Genomic DNA, 8,626 nt, shown 5'->3' with positions numbered 1-8,626 from the left:
CAAGCACTGCTGCTGCAGAGTGGGAAAATGTGAAAACAAACACTTTTGTGCCAGCTATCCTTACCTCCCATCATTTCCTACTGCCAAACTCTTAGTAGCTTCTTTGTGGGAAAATGAACAGATGTGAGGGTGAAGCTTAAAACAAGTGCTAAGAAAGACTTTAGAAAATCCAGTCACAGCCTGCAAACATCTCTGATTCAGAAAAGCCTCTGTATTTGAAAAGGTTGTACAGTTACATGGAAATTATTTGATATCTTGGAATTTCAAGACTGCAGGCTTCTTAAAAACATATGACATCGATGTATTATTTAGGAAGCAGTGCATTCCCCAGAGCACCCACCAGCTAACTTCCTAATATGACTGAAAAATGTTGTGAAGAGGAATACCCTTCACCCAAGGGACTAGCTCCTCGCTGAACATGGACTTTCCAAGCTGCTTTCGACATTGCATTGTTGCAATCATATCTAGCAAGCCTTGTGATTTTTGCTTCTGTAAGGCTGCTTCACGAATCCTCTTTGTACCACATAAATGGTTAGTGTGAGGGGTTAGCACTCACATACACAGTTTTGTTCTTTGCCACCTCATCTGAACTCTGCCATTTCAATGGGCAGCCAGCAATAGAAAGTTTTTGATCAAACTGAAAATCCTTGCATTTAAGTGGAGCCTGTTTTGTGAAAGCTGAGGGAATAGGCTGAGGAGTTAATACACCCACTCATCATCTAATCTTGACACTGGCTCATACAAAAGTACAAGTGACTAAAACTGCATCATTTTCTGCTAGTTTCTGGAGGTTTTGAGATCATGGGTCTCGGGATTTGCTTTGACACTCTGGCTGTCACTAGCATAGTTGTGTAATTATTGTACATATTATCGATTTTGAAAGATTCATATTCTCTGCTTTTTTTATTGATTGGTAAGGGGTGATTTTAGTGAAGGCAGAGCAAGTACCTCAAGCTATTGAAGGAACATGAAAATTAATGCAACTATGGGTACAGGAAATCTACTGGGTCCTTTGTGATAAAGTTGTAGAAGTCAAAGCTGGTAGAGAGGGAACTTTCCTTGCAGACTGTGAAGCTAACAAGAAAATCAGCTAATGATTTCAGGCAATTCTTGAAAGCCTTGGAACTTCTAACAGTAGAAATATTATGAAAGATACACTGACTCTTCTTTCTTTTGCTTGCCTGATTTTTAACTTGATGAGCCCAAAATATGTTCAGGTTAATGAAATTCTGCCCTTGGAACATACATTGTACAAGGCAAAGTCAAAATTGCTGATGGTAGTGTAGAAACGAGGTGTTCAGTCTAGCTGTCTGTAAGCTTAATTTCATTTCACAAGCAATTACTGCTAGTCTGCTCTCTGGTTTCTGAGAAAAAAATAGTCACCCATTCATTTAGCATGTAATAATAAGCAAAGTCTATGTTTGATGTTATTCAGAACTTGCTTTGAACTGTTAAATGGTCAACAGTTACCATGCAACTGACAGGCGATAACTCCCTGTGATTCTTGTTTTAAAGGGAGAGAAATTCTTTGGTTTTAACTTAGTGATGCTGCTTGTGAAACATTCAGCTAAAGATGTGAGCTATGAAATTCCCTCCCCTGCTGAGGAAGAAGAGTCAACAAACACTGCAGCCACACAGTCTCTTCCAGTCATGTGTAAAACAAAGCCTCTCCAGCTCTGTCAGGGGGACATGTTGAGTGTTCAAAACAGGTTAAAGAAGGAGAGAAAGTTCATCTCATTTTTGGTAGTCCTTGTAGTGGAGCTTAACATGATGCAAGGAAGCAGGAAGAGACCAGCAACATGGGAAAAAATATATCTGAAGAGAATTTGTGTCTTCAGGCAAGCTCACTGCCAAGAAATGAAAGCAGGTGTGTGCAGTTTGTAAAGGTCCAGAGGGCCCCTTTTGATGAATGAATAATGGGGCAACATCAAAAGCAAATACCTGGAAATTATGGAACACCTGGTGCAGGTTGCTGAATTTCGGAGATTTCATGATGTTCAGGAGAGATTGTGTATGAAAAGTGAGTTGATGCTGTATTCATAACTTATAAGTGATGAGCTATGTTGTACTGAACAAACACACTGAAGCTGACAGGCCCTCAGCTTGCCATCAAACTTGCTCACTGGCAGATCATAGAATCACAGAATGGTTTGGGTTGGAAGGGACCTTCAAAGATCATCTAGCCCAACCCACTTGCCATGGGCAGGGACATCTTTCAGCAGATCAGGTTGCTCAAAGCCCCATACAGCCTGGCTTTGAAGACTTCCAGGAATGGGGCATCCACAACTTCTCTGGGCAACCTGTTCCGGTACCTCACCACCCCATCACAAAAAATTTCTTCCTTATATCCAATCTAAATCTACCCTCTTTAAGTTTAAAACCGTTGTCCTTTGTCCTATCACTACAGGTCAAAAGTCTTTCTCCATGTTTTCTATAAGCCCCCTATATATATTGAAAGGCTGCAATGTCTCCTCAGAGCCTTCTCTTCTCCAGGCTGAACTCTCTCAGACTTTTTTCATAGGAGAGGTGCTCGATCCCTCTGATCATCTTTGTGGCCCTCCTCTGGACCAGGTCCAACAGGTCCCTGTCTTTCTTGTGTCAGGGACCCCAGAGCTGGATGCAGTACTCCAGGTGGGGTCTCACCAGAGCAGAGGAGCAGAATCACCTCCCTCCACCTGCTGGCCATGCTTCTTTCTATGCGGATCAGGGTACAATTGGCTGTCTGGGCTGCAAGCGCACATTGCTGGCTCATACCAGCAACGTTAACTATGGAGAAGGTATTGTGCAGCTGTGATTCTTTTTTCTGAACTTAAATGGGCATATTTCCTGAAATTATTTTCTCTGATATTTTCTTTTCTACCTCTGCTTTTTCGTCACCATTCATTACCTCTCCAACAACCTAGTCTTTAAATAGTGGGGTCTCATTTTTTCTGCTTCTAAGGTGTAACAGCCTTTTGTGGTTTTTAAGGGAAGCATTTCCTTGCAATGGAAAGTTGACAGATACAGGCAGACTGAGCTGCAGATACACAAGGATACAGCTGTTGCTCGTCCTGGTGGCTTGATGAGCTATCCGAGGTGATATGATAGCTCTGGCATTATTATATCAGGGAGGCTTTTTGGGAAGATAATGATTTTATCACAATGATGCCATTATTCTACTTGTGCTTTAAGTCCTTTGCCTTATCCAGGATATGGGGGAAACAGGGTGTGCCTATGACTAGAGACCCACCACAAGTATTGCCATAGAGACTAAAGGTTATCACTGTTCTGCAAAAAGGCAGTCTTTAGGGTTAGCTGTAGTTTTAGCTGTATTCTGGACTTGATGGCTGGCTAATAGGGGCAGTGAAATTCCCTGGGAGTCCATCACTGGATTCTAGAGACCTACTGGAATATGCTCAGTCACCCATGCAACCATTTAACTAGGAGGACAACTCATCTAGCAAAGTCACGTGACATGAAGGTGGTAAGGCTTGCAGTAAGGCCTAGCAGGGAGCCTTCAGCTTTTGAAGTGCTACGGAGAAGCCAAGTCAATCTCAGCTGTCCATAGGTAGACAAGCCTTAGCTCACACAGAGCTTCTCATCCTTTTCTTTGGAGTATACTAGGTAGGCCTTAGAAATCGTCTTTGAAACTTGCTTATATACCTCCAAGGGAATATCTCAGATTCAATGAATCAGATGAATTCACCTGCTTTTCTTCTCTTTTCTGGGAAAAGAAAAAAAAAAAGGTAAGGAAAAGTAATCTGAAAACTCCAAATAAAATGTCTCTGAAAGAAAGTGTAGAAGTATGGAAAAAGGAACAAGAACACACCAAAGTTGCTGCTGGATACTAAACCATCAAGCAGAGTTGGGAGGACCTGTCTCCCTATGCCAGCAGAGCAGAAAGGGCTACCAGTGGGGCACATGGTCCTTCCAGGATAACACCACTTAAGGAGAAGAAATTCCTTCTCAATGTTTATTAAAGATCCAGTCTTCTTTCCTCCTGCACTGCAGCAGCAGTCAGCACTGCAAAATGGCAAGGGGAATTACTGGAAGCTGCATTGTTTTATTAATGTCTTTCACCCAACTTGATACACTCTTGTTTTTAGAGGCAAATGAATGGCTCCGGCCAAAGTTTTCCATTTTGCACATGTACGCGCACCAGCATTCACAAGTGCAACGTTCATTTGCACAGGTTAGTGGGCAACTTTCATGCTCTTGGTGATTAAATTTTAGCTGTAAAACCCCTGCCATTATAGTACACTGTAGCTCGTAATTGTGTCCAGGTGCGTGTGTCAAGAGCACTCTCAGGCATGTCCATGTACTTTTCATCCTTTTATTGATTCCTTTGCACCTAAAAAGTCACAGCTGCTTCCATTTCAGGAGGTGTACTATAGTTCTTCTTTTAAAACAGTATGACACAGTTCAGTAGCTGAAATGTGCCGCAGAGCTGGGACTGCTAGATAGCTTGTTTTTAATTTTCTCTGCAGGAAAGAGTAATGTGTAACTTCTCAGCAGAGTAACTGTCACAAAGGAAGAAGGTAGAATAAAAGGCATATTTTGGCTCATGTCAAGATAAAACTGAACTCAAAAAAATCTCACAGTTCTGTCTTTATAACTCTGAAACTGAATTTATATCAAGATTTCTGGTTCGAATGAGAAATCAGCCTCAGACACTCATAGGAAATGTTGAGACAATTCAAGCTTTCCAAGACTTTCAGTGTGTTGGCTTCTAGTGTTTTGATTCATACAGATCTCTAATTAATACTGTAAAAATATTCCTGTAAAGAAACCACTATAAGCAGAGAGTGCTGACGCAAGCATAGGGATGAATAGTTAATTGGGGAAAAATTTCATTATACTTTTACATTTTGCAAACTACCTTTCACAAATACCTGGGTAGTAATCTTAGCACTCATGGGCAATGACTAGGGGGGCACTATGAAGCAGTAGGAACTTGACCTCACTGCTTTTATTTGCTAAAAATATTTAACAACTGCTTTTAGATATTCTGCTAGCATTGGAGGTAGTGAACTTTTTAATTAAAATCTCCTAAAAACTGATGTGACAGGGTTCTCTGAAAGAAAAAAAAAAATAAAAGAAAAAAAAAGAAAAGAACTGGCAAATTAATTAACTAAACTAGAAGGTCAGTTTTAAAATCCTGCTGCAGACTAATTAAATCCTAGACACTGACATTTTTGGCTAAAAATTGCAACCATAGTAATTAGTGTTGCAGGAAATTTCCATATGCCATTGTGCCAAATGAATGAGAGCATTTCATAATTGTTCCTGTAGGACTTCTTGCAAATAGCTGGGAGGGACATGATCCTATTGTAGGAAATACGCAAAGGCATCGTAGTACTTTCATTCCTGTAATAGTGTCTCCCCAGGTCAGTTGTGTGAAGGAGTGAGAAGTCTGACAAATGTTAGGGATATTAGAAATTATTATTATTATTATTATTATTATAGCAGTCTGTCCTTGTTATCTAATACTTTTATAAATATTGCTATTTAAAGAAATAATCGCTACTAAAATAAATAGGGCAAGCTGTTAATCAAAAGGCTGTGGATAAATACATGCTGAATATGCAATTAAAAATCACCATAGTGAATAATTTTATATGATAAAACAAAGGTGCTGCTAATTATTTTATTTTATTTGCATATATTTAAGTTAACTAGCAGAGAGATTTCTTTTGTTTTTTAATCATTAACTTTTTCAGGACTGCTAAGGATTTGTTAAATGTCAGGCAGTAAAATTAAAATGTCAGTATATGACATAAGGGTCAAGTAGACTTAATAAACCTGAACTACATCATTCCACATTTATTTCCAGATTTTCTTTTTCTACTGGAAAATGTGGTAAAAATGTGAAATGTTTTTTGTACAGCCCATGTGCCTTTTGGAAACAATAGCCTGAGTGAGTTATTCAGACCTTTCTCTTTTCAGAACATTGTGCAAACTTCACTCAAAGGGAAAAAATCCTGCTCCCATCTTGAGGGGCAGTGATATAGGATGATGGCTTGGGTAGCTTTTTCTTTAATAAATCTGCCTCTTCAAAGAAAATTAAAATGTCAGAATAAGAAAATGACCAATTTACCCAGTAATTAAAAGGAGTAAAAGATAAATGACTGGTTTGGATGAGAAGCAAAAGGAGACAGTAGTGCTGTGCTGAAGGACCAGCCTGAAGGACTGGGCAGCCTGGGCTCACAGACCTTGCACGTGTGCCTGAAATTGTGCTCTCAGAGGGGCCAGCTTCATCCTCTTGTTCCAGGGCACTGCTCGTTATTATGTTCCTCTTTTATTCTGCACAAAAGTGTCATGATTAGCACTTGGAAAAATAGTTGACAGTCTGCTCTGTGGTCAGCTAAACTGCAAAAAGCTCAGCAGTGCCGCACCGTATGAGCAGGGAGAGAAACTTTCAGAGTGTCTCCAAGCCCTGCTGGCCTAATGTCCCCAAGTCTTCGCAGTTAGTCTGCAGTTTCTTCTTTCAAAGACTAATGTGATGGTCTGTGACTGACTGCAGTAATCAAAGAGCATTCAGGTGCATGTAGAGAACAATTTTCTGGTTGATGTGTTCTTTCAGGTGAACTCATTCAGTAAAATGACATTTCATACTTCTCTTAGAAAATTTCAGTATTTTTTATTTTATTGGAGGTGGAGAATATATGTCTTTCAAACTATTGTTTCAGGCTCTATGCAAACTTAAGTTCTTTCATGGTAAAATGTGGGGTGAGACGGATTAACAGGTGGATATAATCTGGACTCATAATGGCAGAACTTCAGACACAGGCGGTCTTATAAAACTGGTCACCTATAAAGTGACCAGAGGGCAAGGATGTTCCAACTCCTGGGTGCGCCAATTTTTTTACAGGATCTTGAGTTTTTAGGAGGCCAACACAAGGCCTGCTCCATGAGGTTGTCCAGCCCATAATCTAGCAGGTATGCTAACAGTCTCCCTGTCAAGCTAATCTACACTGAACCTCAGAGTGATTTGGCTTTGGGGATCCTTCTGCTAAAGCAATGGGCTTCCTTCTCCTGGCAGAAATAGAAAAGAAAGACTAAGCTGTAAGGAATTGGTGCCTGGTGACAGGACAAGAGGAAATGGGCACAAACTTGAGTATAAGAAGTTCCACCTAAACATGAGGAGGAACTTCTTTACTGTGAGAGTGGTAGAGCACTGGACCAGGCTGCCCAGAAAAATGGTGGAGTCTCCCTCTCTGGAGACGTTCAAAACCCACCTGGACAAGTTCCTGTGCAACATGCTCTAGCTAGACACACTCTGGTGGGTGGGTTGGACTAGATGATCTCCAGAGGTCCCTTCCAACTCCGTATGATTCTATGAATTTTCAAGTGCTTTGCTCTTGTGGCAGTAAAATGATTTGTTTATCACAATAAAACTTGCAGTTTCACAATAAGGCCATTTTTTTCTATTTTTTTTCACCTCTATAAGTTAATGGCTTTGTCCTTTTCCAGAAAAAAAAAAACACCTCCAGGCTTTTTGAATGCTCAAAAAGAGAGGAGGGAGCTATCCTTTCCCTGTGCTTATCTCCCAGAACTGGAGTCCTGTATTTCTGCAAGTATTTCCACAAGCATTTTAACTACAGGACAAAATCTCAACCAAAAAGCCTCGTGATGTGCAAGGGCACAGGTGTCCTGTGTCCAGGACCAAACTTGTGATAAGGAGTATTTGCCCAGTGCAAACGTTGCTGTTAACTTGACTTAGCTCTCTGTGGAGACACAGTCCCTGGAATGCATTTGTGTCAGACATTTAGGAATATTTGATTAGGGAACAGAGCAAGGACGTTTTTTATAGATCTGCTGTACAACACTAGGATAGGTACCTCACATCTCCGGGGTTTATTTCCTCAGCCCAAAATGGCAATACTGAGGCTAAGACATCCCTACATCATACACAGTATGTGTATGATGAGGATACCTATACTGTTTTTACAGGCTTTGAAGTTCGGGAGATGAAGACGGTGGGAGGTCTTTGTCATGCACAATTTGTCCTTTTGCAGCTTTCAGAGCATCACAGTGTATTTTCACAAATGGCCCATTTGTATAAAGCTGTCCGAAAACAATTTTCAGCACGAGTGTATATCTAACGCAGGCATGGTGGTATAGTCTCTGGATTTTGAATGCATATTTAAAATTGAAACAGCCTTTCGATATCTTCAAATAGCAGCGTGAGGCTGGATAATTTACATTGTGCCTCATGCAGGCAGGCATATAATCCAGCACCCTGAAGCTGTGTGTGCCACACACAGAGTACTAAGAAGTTACTTGCGCTCGTAGCATGTTTGAGAGGAGAGACTGGTAAACTCACCCAGCAACTGTGCTTTTCTCGAGACAAGAGTTCATGCTCTCTAAAGGCTTTGGAGCAGATGAAGCTGAGCTAATCATCAAGAAACCCTCTAATCTCTATCATTACTTAGGTTTTCATGTTAAGCATTGTGACGGCTTTTCCCCCTTGTCATCAGGAGGAGAAAGCAGTGGTTGGTGATCTCTGGCGAGACCGGAGCCATTTATGGCAGGCTGAGCTTTTTCCAAGTTAGCATTCAGGAGTCATACGCAGTTGGTGAAAAGGTGTCGAGAAGGGCCTGGCATGATGGGGGGGGGGGGCTTAGGTCCCCCCGGTTTCTCCCCG

Source organism: Calidris pugnax, unplaced genomic scaffold (assembly GCF_001431845.1).
Source record: "Calidris pugnax isolate Ruff unplaced genomic scaffold, ASM143184v1 scaffold44, whole genome shotgun sequence".
NCBI classification, from domain to species: domain Eukaryota; kingdom Metazoa; phylum Chordata; class Aves; order Charadriiformes; family Scolopacidae; genus Calidris; species Calidris pugnax.
Note: the sequence above shows the minus strand (reverse complement) of the source record.